General features: G+C 37.7%; 1 long non-coding RNA gene across 2 annotated transcripts in view; it reads right to left on the reverse strand.

Moving 5' to 3' along the window:
• LOC140843266 (uncharacterized) overlaps positions 1-13477 on the reverse strand; it is a 215253-nt gene that overhangs the window by 81980 nt on the left and 119796 nt on the right. For both annotated transcript variants that reach the window (XR_012120879.1, XR_012120880.1), the window contains exon 3: positions 1254-1330. This is a non-coding gene — a long non-coding RNA (uncharacterized lncRNA). The remainder of the gene's footprint in view (positions 1-1253; positions 1331-13477) is intronic.

The following is a 13477-nucleotide window of genomic DNA, read 5'->3' on the forward strand; positions in this document are numbered from 1 at the left end:
CACCCATACAACTACATTATCCTCAATTTGCTTCTTTACATCAATGGGATCTTCAGCTAAGATGGAAATCACAAAATTCCTATGTTCACGACTTAAACCTTTATGTGTTTGGACAGTTTTAGTAAACCCTTCCACAAAGGCTTTAGAATGCTTTTCTTTCCCTCTGGGTACTTAGTTTCATTTTAGCCTAAGGGAGAAGGCTTAAAAGAAGTTCCTATTTCCTATTAGGTTCTGAATATCAGCATCCAATTTATCCAACTTCTGACTGTAGAAATAATTTTAAACAAATTCTTACAAATATTTTACCAGGTTTCAGGTGGAACAAATAGTAAATATTCCTGGCAGTATTGAACAACCCCTTGGATTATTCCCAAAGAGGGTACCTTCCCAAGATCCAGAAAGACTCCCAAAGACAGCCAGAAGAAAGACAATTTCTTTGAGAAACAGCAAGAGTTACTAGAACTCTTAGGATACTTAGTCATAAATGGAGTGCAGCCCACATTTCTGTCTGGCCATATTTTGGGGAACCTCCCCCCAACCTAATGGTGTCAAGCCAAAGGTCTCGGGACACAAAAGAGACAAACAAGAAGCCAATAACCCCTGGGCAAGAAAAGATGGACAACCAATGAATACCTGAGAGCAAATTCACAAGTCATGGTTGTAATATCTAATTTCTACACATGTGTTTAATCAGCTGATTTGAATTTGGAAAGAAAAAGACAACATGAAATTTTACCTCAATCTCTCATCCAGGCACCACAGTTAGAGACCTGGAAGAGCTGACATTAGTTAGAATTCTCACCTTTTCCAAGTTCCTACTAGTTTTCCCAGGATCCCATCTGTAGGGTCCAGAGAAAGTGGATTGGTCCACAGGTTCTCATCCTGGTCACCAGAAACTATAGGGTAGGAAAAATAATTTTTCCTCTACCCTTTATGGTGAGTACTTAGCTGAGACTCTTTTTTCCCTAGGATGCCTCATAAATGGAAAAGTGTATCTAGTCTAAAAATATTCCACTGTGGCCACTATATTCAAGATTCTCTTTACTAAGGTAAATCAGCTTGTAAGGCCTTAAAATTTTATTCACCTGAGGCCTCACACTGGATCCAGTCTAGTCTAAGACACAGCCCAGTGTCTAAGTTGAACCCTGTCCAATTCTGTTCAGTTTCTGGATCCCATCAGGAAAAAAGAAGTGTCCCAAAAGTGAAAGCTCATAGCACAGAAGCTGCAGAGCTAGGATCCTAGAGGGACTTACCGAAGATCTCCTGAGGCAGCAAACAGCAGTGAGCTCAAGGGGCTCAGCAGGGACCTTTGCCTGGTTGCTCATTGTTCCTGGGAGACATCAAGCATCTCCGTTAGTTCCCTTCTCTCACACCAGGACTGTTAAAGGATAAACTGTGGCATATACAAAATGTTGAGTTTATTTGAGCAAAAATTGGTTCAAATCAAGCAGCATCCAATCTAGCAAATACACAGGCACTCTGAAGAGTCATACAAAATAGACAAAAAAGAACAGACACAAGGAAGTTATATTAAACAAAAAGACAGGTTATTACTAGATTACTATCCTCTTGGGGTGGCAGGAGTCTGTCAGGCAAATTACTTAACTAATGGTGTTCAGGTGATTCCTGTTTAAGATTCTATTTGTGGGAGAGCTGAAACTGTTAATTAAATCTTGGTTTGATGACATGGGACTTGACAGCATATACCACCCCATTTGGGGCCTGTTGTCTTGTTTTTAAAAGGTTGTAGTCAAGATATTAGCCTGAACTACCGTTACGTGAAGGCTTGATTTGGTGTGGAGGATCCATTTCCAAATGGCTCACTAAAATGGCTGACAAATCAATGCTGGCGATCCTCAAGGGACATCAGTTACTGCTGCGGGGACCCTTCTGCTGGGCTGAGTGGTTCCACAACACAGCAGCTATCTTTCTCTAGAGCTGATGGCCCATGAGAGCGCAGAGAAGAAGCCACATGACCACGTTGACTTGCCTCAAAACTCACACTCTTTCATTTCTTCAATGTTCCACTAATTACAGGTCAGCACTATTCAAAGTTGGAAATGACTACACAACGGTCTGAATACTAGGATGAAAGAATCAGTGGGGTATCTTGGAAGCTGCCTATCACAAGTTGGGTCTTCAAGAAATCAGTGTTATTCATTATTTTTAAAAAGGCTAAAAAAACCCAAAACAATTATTTCTCATTCTTTTAATTAAAAGTAGACAGTCATTGGCAAGTGCTTAATAATATGGTATATTTTCTGAAATGTTCAGATGGTAAGAGATTAAAAAATAATTTGTAATATTCATATTTCAATTAATTATTTGTTAGGAGTCTGACTATAAAAATATATAGTTCTAGGATTTAAACTGTTGCCCACTTAAATAAGTGCACATTGCCTCTATAGTATAACCACATTACTCAACTAGAACTTTGATGAAGGCAAGTTTTATGTCTTTTATCACTGCATTGCCATTAGCAACTACATATTGCTGTATTCAGAAGGAACACAGTAAATGTTTGTTAAATTGTGTTAAAATTTTAGGGCAAATCTTCTGAGAACAAGTTAACTTCATGCTGGTCTTGCTCTGATGTATTGATATTCAATAGTGTTCCTACAGAGATGCACAATAGAAAAATATCTCAATGCCTGAATTTTATTGTCTCAATACTAATTCGGAAGCAGGTAAGTCTTATCCTAAGCAAATTTTGGAGTAGGCAGAACTATTCTTCATTGTACAGATCTCCAAATCTTGGTTCATCTTTCCTTTGTGGTAATCTCTCTCTCTTTAATAGGGCTTAGAATTCATCTAAGGTGAAGAATTGTTTTGGCGCAGAGTCTTCCCAATATCAAGCACTGTGTCTTTCATCAAAGTCTGAAAGAATCTGACAGATCTATTTTGTGAGCCTTTTGCATTCTCAGGGGGCTCTTTTTCTTCCCCAGGGGTACTGTTTGCTCTTCAGATACCCAATGTTCCCTTTTCTTTAGCTGCCTCTTTTGAACACAGAGGAACTCTGTCACTTTATCTGTCATGTTCACTTGTTAATTGATGGATTTTTCTTTGAAATAAAATAGCGGCTGCCAATGTATTACCTAAACCAGACAGTGCACTTCAAATGTTTCATCCCTGAGTGGTAAGTCTGATAGAATCTTTTTAAACATTCCTGACAGCTAGAAGAAGGTATTAAAAAGGGTTATTCCAAGGTATTTTCAAGCCAAAAGATACACATGAGGAAATAGCTTGGCTGGGTCTTCAGACATCCTGGCTGCCCCAGCAGCTGAGGGGCCTAAATTACAACATCTGAAAAGACAGGATACTCCCTCCCTGTCCACCTTGCACAGGTATGCCTGGAAAGTACCTTCAGGCAGATTCTGCCATCACTTTTACACCTTTCTGTTTTGCTTGGGCAAGTTGTAGGTAGATCATTTCTTTGAACAAAGATCTTCTCTTTGAACAATGATCATTTTTTTTTTTAAGGATCAATGTAATTCTTTAAGATTCTTCTGCCTCTTGTAAAGTGATGCTACATATTTTCTTGCTTTCTTGATTACTTGGTATTGAGGCCTTCACAACAAAGACCATCATTGTGATGTGATGAAGCTTCTTTATTAATAGATTCAACAGCACCACATAAATTATGAAAATAAGTGATAAATATACAATGCCTGCTAATTAGTCAGAAACAGTTATTTAGGGCTGGAGATTTTTCTCCTATAAAAACAGCAAGTATGATAAAATTAGAAAGTATGTCATGTGATAAACATAATAATAATAAAAAGATAAACTCTTCTAGCTGGGTTTAGATTCAAGTAAGGTGAAGCAATTAAGCCCAGATACTTGTCCAAGTGTGCATACCTAAAAGAGCATAAGGGCTTAAAACATCACCAATCATAGCCTATTAGGTACTCAATGATTTTCAAAGCATCCAAGAATTCATGTGGGGAAGGAGTGAGCCAGAGATCGTGACTTGAGTATTTACACAGGTAGACAGGAGGGCCCAGAAAGGGAAACCCAAAATGAATGATGAGCCAATGAGTGGGGCTCACTTTTGGCTAACACCTTAAGAAACTGAGGTATATCAGCATAGCAATGAGCCCTGGATGTACTGTGTGCAAAGCTCTGTGCCACTTGCCTACCCTCTTAGAGTTTACAGTCTAATGGAGATATGGAGCATCTAGACATAATAATAATACTATAGGACATTACAGCACAATTAAAGAAATAAGATCATATGAAAATGTTTAACATAAATTATTTGTGGAGGCATTTGAAGAACAGTTTATATTCATACAAACTAAATTATCAGAGCAACCACAGCAAGGCATCCAAAGAAGGAAAGCAGTATCAATATATTAGGAAGATCTCTGTCATGTTTTCAGCCCTACCATATAAAATAAGCAATGTCTGATAATTACTTCAATATTAAAAAAGTAGCAATCATATAGACATTTTCCTGACATTCTAGATATTAAAGTATATAATCTGCATTAACTGTTTGCTGTAACTGTCAGGGAACCTAACTTAATCATGACTGTCCCCTAATTCAGACCTATCAGAGTGTGTGATGAGCACACCTGCACCCTGGGTATCTCTCAGCACCGATTACGGGGGCCATATCTCCTTCTGCACAGTGCGGGTCACCTGCCCACGATCTGTTTGGATGTTTTTCCTCAGGGCAGAGAACAATGAGAATTTCCCAACTGCACTCTTGTTGTTTACTGCAGAGTGGGGAGAATCAAGAGCTAAGACCCTCTCCTAAGTGGGAGAAGAGGAGGGAACAATTTAGTTTTCTGTGATGATGTAAATGTTCAGACTATGTGCTGCCCAACACACAGTTACTAACCACATGTGGCGATTGGACACTTCAAGCCAACTAGTAGAAATAAAGAACTGAATTTTTAACTTTAGTTAATTTTAACCAATTTACCTGTAAATAGTCACACGTGGCTATTGGTTACATTATTGGGCAGTGCAGTTCTAGAGGTGTTAGTGCATGAAAATGAAGGCAGTGATTGTTTGTGGCCTGGGAGCCTCTGAGGCTCTCTGAGAACACTTCCAGGGCCCATGAGATCAAAACTGTTTTTACTACTAAGAGGTTGTTTTCTTTTTTATTTCCATGCTGTCATAGTTAGTATTTTTGTCAGAGGCTCATGACATGGTATGCAACAGAATGAGTGCAGCAATAGATTTGAGAATCCAGCCATTAGTTTTCTCAAACCAAACATTAAAAGCAATAGGGAAAAATGCAAAATAATGCCAGTTTCCATTCTTTTGAAAGAGTCATATTTTTTTAAAATATTGATGTATGGGTTAATGTTATGTAAATAAATAAATTTTAATTGTCAATTTTAATTTCCGGTATGCCAAATATCAACAGATACTACTCACATAAAAGAAAATCTGTTTGGTGTGTCCTCAATAGTATAATAGGGTCCTGACACCCAAAATTTAAGAATTATCAGACTAAGCAACTCAGTAATTTCATGGCTAATTTTTAGGAAGAGAATTCCTTGCATGTTTAACCAAGTTTTGTGATTCTTCTGTATTGGATGATTCCTTGAGTATGACTGGGAATGATCCCAAACGTTTTTAAATGTTTTCCACAACAATCAATAACCAACATCTCCTCCTGGGTCAGGCTCCATCTTCAAAAAGAACACTTTTCCCACAACAGCCACACTGCTCTGGAATACTTCAGGCATATAGAGAATTAAATGATTTTTAACACCAGTGAATTATCCAGCATCAGAATGTCTGGTTTTAATGAGCAAAGTTAATGCATACTAACTCCAGCGGTTTAGAGGCTGATCTGCTTTGTATGTGAACAGAACACCAGGGTGTGCAGTATTTTGCACACAATACTTCCTATACAAAAAGCATTCTTTTTGACCATATATTGCCATGATGGGCCAGAAAAGCCATGCTGTATTTAATGATAACCTCCATTCCTTCCCCAGGAATCCAAAAAGTCATTAGGCATGGAATATTCTCTTAATCAGCACCAATTGCTTTAATTGCACATTTATGAGGTTCCAAATAATTTTCATAATTTTCAGAACCCATTAATGAATTAAATGCTCTGCTTTTCCTAAAGAAAAAGTGTCTTAGTTAAAGTTTGCAGTACCACTTAAAGGTTCAACTTTTGCTTCCCACTACTCTCTACAGCTTTGAATATGCTCTGAATATGCTCAGAAGAGGTTTAGAGTTGTAAAACATATAGCTCAATATATCCTATGGAGGAGGCTCTAGACCTCAAACTTGATAGTATGACACTGTCCTTAGACTTGAGCAAGAGAGGCCACTGGCTTCAGCCTTGTAGTATAAAAAGTCCTATTTTGGACTTTCTCTGACCAACTCTCTATCCTTTCCCCTGTGGGAAAAAGAGTTGTAAGGTCAAGGTATATATTCACCCCAAGAACATATTCCTCACTTTTATGTAATGCATACTGACGTTCTCAGATTTATTTACACAATGATGCAAACACTGTTTCTAGTACCTGTTCCAGGCTCTTCCCTTAATCTTTCATCCCAAAGATGAATGTATATCCCTATGCCCAAGGGATAGCTAAAGGATCAGAAGTTTATAGGGTTTGAATATAGAGCCTGAGTGTTCAAGCTAAAGTATCCATATAGATACATGAGAAGATTTCCCTGTATAATATGGAACTAGGTGGGACAAGAAAGGGCAGGATGACCATGTTCTGTCATGGAACTCAGAAGAGTCTCAGAATTCTAAATTCAGTTTCACCTTTCCATGTCATTAAGAAATTATATTTGCCAAAATAGGAGGATTTAGAACATATTTTATGTAACAATCTATTTATTTGATTTTCAACTTTAAATATGAATGTTATTTGGGCCTCATTTGTACTCTTGCCATAAGCCCCAAAAATGTGAGGAGTAGATCTCAGCCTTATCTGTCGCTTCTGGGAGAGACTGTGATTCTAACACCTAGAGTGGCTCACTCCATCCACCAGATAAGGAGTCAGTGATCTGTGGGGAATTGTGGGATATTGAGAATCAACATCCATACATCTCAAGTCTGACAAATAATAACCAAAATTTTAGTTTAGAAAATATGTCACATATTCTTGTCCCTTAGGATCCAAATAAGCACTAGAAATTACATGTTGGAGAGCCTTCTTATCTATCTACTTGAAGAGGTATCTCATATATATACTCCTTATATGTATTTATGAAAACATTTGAACACAAAAACTAAAGTGTGTAGATAAGTGACTCATTGTACTGTCAATCAACAACTGGTATAATCTTAATTTTTCCTAAATTATTAAATATATAGATTCTCTTCTACATCTTGCAGTTTGGCACCTTAGTGTGGAAAGGCATGTAAACTCATGTAATATCTATTCACTCTCTCAGCTCTCCCATATACAGTGGATGAAGGCAAGAAAAATTGTCTGCTTCTATGTTTATCCCCAACTAGGAAACAGTTCTTTCCATATATTGTAAAGGAGGATAGTCAACTATAGTACCCTAGGTATCAGTGTCATTCCTGCCTTCTCTAGGTGCCCAGAACTCTAATGATGGTTTGTTTGTTTGTTTGTTTTTGCTCTCCTTCAAAGTCCCTATATCCTTTCAAACAAAATTATGTTATCTAAATATATCAGAATCCCCCAAAAAGAAACATCTCCAAATTCTCTCTTCTAGTTTTCATCCATTCAGTGTTGCATGACTGTTGTATGTCCCATAATGTTATGGATCCTGGGGCCACAGCAAAAAACAATGCCTCTTCTATTATGGAGCTTTGATTCTAATGTGTGGCACTATGGGGAGAGGAGGAATATAGGACATCAACAGTTATACAATATGCCAGTGGGTGATAAATGTTTTGGAGAAAAGAGAAATGGAAGGGTAGGTGTTATTGCTTTTTTTATAAAGGGTAGTCAAGAATGTATGACAGATAAAGTGATACCTGAACACACACTAAGGGGTAAGGGAGAAAGTCATGTGTATAATTGTGATGAGAGTGTCCTAGGAAGGAGGAACAGCAAAGGAAAATGTGAATCTGCTTACCATGTTCAAAGAAGAGCAATGTCACAAATGTGCAGTTACTGTAGAAAGAATAAAATGGAGATTCCAAGGAAATATGGTCAGAAAGTTGGAAGAAATAAAGTTTACATTAAGACTTTGGGCCATTGGAGAAGTTCACGAAGAGGAGTAAATGATATGACAAGTTTTAAAACGATCATTCTGGATTTTGCCTTGAGGGTAGAATTTGGGTTTTAGTAATTATAAAAGGCTAAGTTATGTTACTGTTATAAACATCCTAAAAGCTGCAGTGATTTACAACAATAAAACTATTTCTCATTTGCTATACATGTATATTGTTGGTCAGAAAGGGGAATATGTTCATTGCAGTTGTTCCGAGATGCAGACTAATGGACTTGCTTCACTAGCCAGCATGTAAAGACAAAGGCACGATGAACGATACATTGGCTCATCAAGCTTCTGCCTCTGAGTGACACTGTCCCTTCGGTCCCCATTTTCCAGGCTCACAGACATCTTAGAACCTGGATTGCATTCTATTGGATAAAGAATTTCAACACTAAAATTTGCTCAAAGCAAGAGAACAGATTTTTTGAATACCCTCACCGACCAATATTCTTTCCTTATGATCACAAATATTTGATTCAGTCCCTTTCTCACATTCAAAATATCCTCATACCTTCCTCAAGAGAGAAAACTCAAAAGTTCTGTCTAGTAATGTTATTAAACTTCACAAGATTCAATGAGTGTATCTATAAAAGTCTAGATGTGCCATTTCTTGTTCTAGAGACCTAAGAAATAAAAACAATAAGCACACAAAAAAGTTATGTGATCTAAACCCCTCCCCTACCCACTTCGAATTCCAGAATAGGAATGCAATGACTGGAATAAACATTCTCAGTCAGAAGGGGAAAAATCAGGGCATGGAAGGGACACCTAGAAGCCACTGGACCACAGAAATTCTGTAGTCCTGCTGAGCAGCTCACCATTGTAAGAGGTTTCTCCCTGAGAGCAAGCAGGTCTCAAGTGTGCAGTTCTCAGGGGTCCTTGGCTCTAACCTCTATATGTTATATGCTGGACACACCTGAAGAGAATACAAGAAAATGTGGCCCCAGTGAAGCCTTAGTGGCTTTCTAAACCTTCTTTACCTCTAGAAGGTTTTAGGCCCAGGGACTATTTTAAGTCTTTAACAGTCTTTTATAGGCTGGTGGTTCTTTTGACAGTTCAATTCTCTCAAATCTGTAGTCATCTTGTTCCTATTTGTTTTCAGTTAGCTCCATCTGCCAATAACTTGTAAGTTTTTTTGGAGACATGCCCTTCTCTTTGGACTTAATTGTGGGTACAAACTTAACAGATATCCTGGAAGAGGCACATACCTAGTATTTTTCTCTAGGCCTTCTAATTCAATTGAAAAGATTTACTGGGTGAAGATTTCATTCAGAGATGTTTAACTGTGTCTGATGACCACAATTTTGGCCATTGCTGCTGCTAAGTTGAATTTTAATGAGTTTTTGTTCTTAAAAGGTCTTCAGTTTTATTTTCACTGCATGGAAATGGAAATCAATTGCATCTTTATTCTGTAAGTCCCTATATTTCTTGTCTCTTTAATCCCTTTCATTACTTCTTACAAACCAACCAATTCTTTACTCTCTTTCCTGAGGTAGCATGTGGAAATGAAGTCAAAAGTAAGAAACTGGTTATTTGTGTTCTTGCTTATCCTCTCCTGTGCAGCTACATGCCCAGTGTATATAATAGCTCTTGTGTGAAGCTACAGTAGGTACAATATTTGCTTTCCATGTTACCACAAGTTAGAATTTTGCCACTGTCTAACATGAATCACCACCCATCCAGTCTCCAGTAGTATTTCCTTGATACCTACCACTCATGCCATAACCAATGCCAAATATTTTTGGGTTTTATTCTTGTTATTCTGGCATCTCCTGGAACAACTTCTTTGTCAGTAGGCTAGGAAATGTTAAACTGGTTGCCAACCTGAAAGTGTCAGTGGCTTAGAGCAACAAAATTGATTTTTTTCCCTCTTATTCTGCACATCTACTCAGAATATGCAAGGGAATGGTGCTCACAATAGGAAACCTAGTGAATGGATTATGGTGGTACTATTAGCCATACTGGTTCTTAAAGCTACTGACCAGAAAGAATATATATCAGTTCCTATATGTTTCATTGGCCAAGCAAGTCACATGACAAAAACATGAGTTTAAGCGGGAAGAAAAGTAGTTCCCATTATAGGACCAGTGTGAGAGAAATGATGTCAGTTAAAGATCTTAATGAATACCACTATTGGAAACAAAGGAACTAGGGAAATCATCTAGAAACATACTGAAATAATAGGCATAAAATGGTTGTGGCATAGATCAGGGGAAGGTTGTAGATGTTGTAAGCAATCATCCATGTATGGATATATTTTGAAAAGAGATTCTATAGATTTTGCTAATGAAATGGGAAGTGAGAAAGAAAACTAAGGAGTCAAGAATCATTCTAAGGTTTTGATCTGAGCAAATAACAGAATTGTCATTTACAGATATGAAGATGTGGGGGGAGGTAACAGCAAAGATTCAGTTTTAGAGTTGGGTCCAAGATGGCATAGAGAGATCCCAAACGTCCCTCATCTCACGTACACCCTGAATCCACATTTACACACAGAGCAATTCATCCTGAGGAAGAACTGAGGCCTAAGTAAACACCTTCTGCACAACAAGAGATAAAAAGACCATTTCAAAACCACTAGAGTGCTCGACACAGGTAATAGAGGGAGCCCCACCCACAACATGACCCGCAGTAGGGAGGGATATCAGAGAGTGACCTGGGGCACAGAAAAAAGCCACATTTTGGAGGGCAGCCACACTGTGTGAAGGGATCAGGGTAGCACAGTTGTTTACATTCCTTCCACACACTGCTAGTGCAAATGGGAGAGGAAAGAAAGGCCCTCACACTAGCTCCAGACTTAACCAGGGTCATACTCTGGATGCCTCCTGCACCAAAGTACACCTGTGGAGATCCATTATCCCCTCCAATGCAGCACTAGCATGATCCCATGCAGAAGCACCCTGTATGTCGCCCTTACAGCCCCAGCTGCCAGATTACCACAGCCCCAACCAGTACTCACCCAAGAAACTCCTGGATCACACCTACCACCCCCAAACACTCTACCAGGAGGCCTCAGCATCACCTGCCTGTGAGACTCCTGGACTGAGCCATTCAACCCTAGCTCCCCACTGACATGCCCACCCTGAGACCTGGCCCACACCCTGGGAACCCCAGCACTGGAACATCCTGGCCTACATCCACCCAACCAAAACCACCAGGTACACTCTACCCAGGGGACATTCTTACACAAGGCCACATCTTCAAGACTGGGAGAGGTATAAACTTTTCACCTAACCTATAAAGTCAAAGAAAATGAGAAGACAGAGGAATATGCTTGAAACAAAAGAACATGACAGCATAGCTTCAGAAAAAGAACTAAATGAAACAAAGTTAAACAATCAACCTGATAGAAAATATAAATGGTTATAAGGATGATCACCAGACTAGGGACGAGTGTGGATGAACTCAGTGAAAACCTCAAAAAAGAGATAAGAAATCTAAGAAAGAACCAGAGATTAAGAATACAATAAATGAAATAAAAAATACACTAAGGTTATCAACAACAGACTAGAGGATGCAGAAGAACAGACTGGTAACTTGGAAGACAGAGTAATGAAAACCATCAAACTGAATAGCAGAAGAAAAAAAAGAAAAAATGATAATAGTAGCTTAAGGCAACCTGAAACAACATCACCATCCTAATATTTGCATTATAGGAGTCCTAGGAGGAGGAAAGAGAAAGGAAAACTTTATAAAATATATAATAGATGAAAATTTTCCTAACCGAGGAAAGGAAATAGACATCCAGATACAGAATCACAGAGAGCCCCAATTAAGATGTACCTAAGGGGATCCACACCAAGATATAATAACTAAAATGTCAAAGATCAAAGACAGAGAATATTAAAAGCAGTGAAAAAGAAACAATGAGTTACCTACAAAGGACACTCCATAAGACTATCAGCTGAGTTTACAGCAGACTCTACAGGCCAAAAGGGAATGGTATGATACATTCAAAGTGCTGAAAGAGAGAGACCTAAAATCAAGATACTCTACCTGTTTACAGAATTGAAGGGGAGATAAAGAGCTTTTCAGATAAACACAGGTTAAATGAGTTCACTACCACTAAACCAGCCTTACAAAAAATGTTAGAGGGACTTCATTAAGAGGAAAAGAAAAGATTATAGCTGGAAAAAAATCAAGAAAAACATGTTTCACTGGCAAAAGCAAACAGTAAAGGTAATAGACCAAACACTTAAAAGCTAGTATGAAGGTTAAAGGACAAAAGTAGTATAATCAACTACTTCTAAAATATAGTTAGGGAAATCACTAAATAAAAAATGTTAAAGATGACATCATATACATAGAATGTGGAGGAGGAGGAGTTAAAAATATAGTGCTGTTAGAATATATTTGAACTTAAGTATCAACTTAACATAAACTGCCATATATTTAAAATGCATTATATAAACAAGATTGTAGCCACCAAACAAAAACCTATAATAGATACACAAAAAAAAAAAAAGTGAAAGGAATCCAATAACACTAAAGAAAGGCATCACAAACACAGGAAGAGAGCAAGAGAAGAAAGACTAGAGAAGAATGACAAATCCAACCTGAAAACATCTAACATAACGACAACATATTCATTCCTTTCAATAATTACTTTAAATGTCAGTAGGCTAAATGCTCTAATCAAAAGACATAGGTGAATGGATGGATTAAAAATAAAAATATCCATCTATATGTTGCCCACAAGAAACTCACGTCAAACCTAAAGACACATACAAATTGAAACTGAAAGGATAGAAAAAAGATATTCCATGAAAATAGAAATGAAAGGGAAAAAAAAGGCTGGAGTAACTGTATTTATATCAGACAAAATAGACTTTAAAACAAAGACTGTAAAAAGAGACAAGGACAGATATAATAATCAAGGTTTCAAACCAGGAAGAAGATGTGCTAACTGTAAATATCTAGGCACCCAAGAGAGAAACACCTAAATATGTAGAACATATATACATACACAGACATGGATAGAGAAATTAACAGTTATACAATAATTGATGGGGACATTAGTACCCCAATTATATCAATGGATAGATCATCCAGAAAAAATCAATAAGGAAACAATGGCTTTGAAGAACATGTTAGGACAAATGGACCTAATAGATGTTTACAGAACACTGCATCCAAAAACAGCAGAATACTCACTCTTTTTGAATGCACAAGGGATATTCCCTGGGATAGACACATGTTAGGCCATGTACCTTAATAAATCTAAGTAGGTTGAAATCTTACCAAGCACTTTTTTCTGACCACAACAGTATGAAACTGGAAATTATTAGTGGAAAAA

Source organism: Manis javanica, chromosome 8 (assembly GCF_040802235.1).
Source record: "Manis javanica isolate MJ-LG chromosome 8, MJ_LKY, whole genome shotgun sequence".
NCBI lineage: Eukaryota > Metazoa > Chordata > Mammalia > Pholidota > Manidae > Manis > Manis javanica.